This window comes from Callospermophilus lateralis, chromosome 5, assembly GCF_048772815.1.
Source record: "Callospermophilus lateralis isolate mCalLat2 chromosome 5, mCalLat2.hap1, whole genome shotgun sequence".
Lineage (NCBI taxonomy): Eukaryota > Metazoa > Chordata > Mammalia > Rodentia > Sciuridae > Callospermophilus > Callospermophilus lateralis.
Window position 1 is genome coordinate 140,158,348 of NC_135309.1, and position 2,432 is coordinate 140,160,779.

Below are 2,432 nucleotides of genomic sequence, written 5' to 3' on the forward strand. Positions count from 1 at the left end.
AAAAAAATAAAATAAATAGAAATGAAATCATATTCTATCCCAAATTTCATGATGCAGAAAGATTTCTCATAGATATAAATTTATATCATTTAATACAACATGTTGGAAAAGGACAAAATCCTAAAATCAAAAAGCTAAACTTCTTCTTCATAAACTAGAAAATAAAAACAAACACATAGGAAATAGAAAAGAGAAATAATCAAGGCCAGGAGTGGTGGCACATGCCTGTAATCCCAGTGGCTCTGAAGCCAAGGCAGGAGGATCACAAATTCAAAGCCAACCCCAGCAGATTAGGGAGGTGCTTAAGCAACTCAGTGCAGCCCTGTCTCTAAATAAAATACAAAAAAAGGGCTAGGGATGTGACTCAAGTGGTGGAGTGCCCTGAGTTAAATCCCCAGTACCTCCCCCACAAAAAAAGTGAATGAATGAAAATACAGAACAGAAATCAATAACATTGGAATAAGGAAATCAATGTTGAAATAAAAAATAAAATTAAAAGCTGGTGATTTGTAAAGGTCTACAACATTCAAAGGAATTCCAGTCAGGCCAAGGAAAAGAAGTTAGACGGTCCATATCATATCAAAAATAAAAGAGAGGATCTCCTAGACATCAAAAGAATAATAAAAGTGTGACAACTCTATGCCCAGATATATGGTAACTTAGAAAAAATGGATCCATTCCTTGACACAGTCTATATATTCCATGCAAATGAAACTGGTATTCTAAAAAATTATCTATTGAAGACATAGTATCAATAATTAATAATTAATTAATAACGACGAGTCTCAGATGAGTTAAGTTCTACTAAACATTAAAGGGAGGGATTATATCAATTTTCTACAATCACAGAAGATAGAAATAGATGCAAAAATCCTACCTCATTCTATTACACTAGTATTATCTTAACATTCAAATCAGAGAAAAGGGCTTCAGGAAAACTATCCACCAATATTCCTCATGAACGTTGTTTAAGAGTCCTAAAAATATTAGACTATGGAATCTAACTAATGTATAAAAAGAAGTATATACCACAACTAAATTGATTCCTTCCCTATGAAAATGTGTTTCAACATTCAAAAATCAATGGGATCCATCACATCATCAGGCTAAACTAGAGAAATTACATCCCATCAATAGATATAGAAAAGGCATGTGACAAAATACAATACCCACTCAAAATAAACTCTCTGCAAACTAGAGATAGAAGGAAATGTCTTATTAAAAAACATTTACAAGACATTAATAGATAACCTAAATGATATGAAACCAAAAGCTTTCCTGCTAAGTTCAATAAAAAGACAAAGATTCCCCTAATTAAGGTAATAAAACAATGAAAGGTAATAAAAGGCAGACACATAGGAAAGAAAGTAATATAACCTATGCTCTTTGCTTGTGAATGATGTGATCATCTATGTAGAAAGTCTTTGGAAAAAGTGATCAAAAAACAAACAAAAACAAAACAAACAACACAACAGCAAAAGAGAAAAAATCTCTAGAGATAACAAGGAGTCATAACAAAGTTTCAGGATAAAAAGTTAATAAATGACTGTTAACTCCTTTACTATATAACAGCAATAAAATAATTGAATTTAAAACTAAGAACATACTACCTTTTGCATCAGAATCCCCAAATGAAATATTGAGGTATAAATCTAACAAACTAGGTATAAGATTAGTATAAGAAAAAAAAAAAAAAGAAATATTTTGAAAAATCAAAAAGAACTAAATAAATGGAGAGAGGGTCCGTGGTCACAGATAGATAGAATCAATATTTTCAAGACTTCAGTTCTTGCCAGCATGATGTGTCGATTTATTGTAACCCATCTAAAATCTCGTCAAATACAGATACTGAGATGGTGCTAATGATACAGCAGGTTATCTGTGATGAGTCCTGCTTCTCCACATGTTGAAGTTTGAACATTAGAGAAGCACGCCAGGCAAGCATATGTCCTAGGCTTCCTTTGTTCTCCTGCTTTCCCCCCTTATCTTTCTTCTTCCTGTTTAGGTGACTATGCTAAGGAATGCTTGGTGGGATGGCCAAAAGGGGGAAATAGGTGGGCAGAAGGGGGAAGGTCCTGTGGAGTAGACAAGGACACATTAACAACTTTATAGCTCCCTGTAGGGAGGGGAAATTCCTGGGACAGGTTACCTTAGCAACAGGTTGGAGCAGGGGTAAGTTCTTGATAAAATCTCTCAGGGAACAGTCTCCAACTTCCCAGACTCACTCAAAATTCCAATTAAAAAAAAAAAAAAAAAATGACCTCCTAGATCCGACCTGACTGGATTTACTATCTACACTGACTGCCTGTCTAATTCTGGCTTCACCAACATTTATACAAAGAAGAAAAGACCCTGATAAAGGATGATTATCCAATATGTTTTTAAATAAATCTTAAAATTAAGTAATAAGAAAAGAAGGACCAATTTAAAAA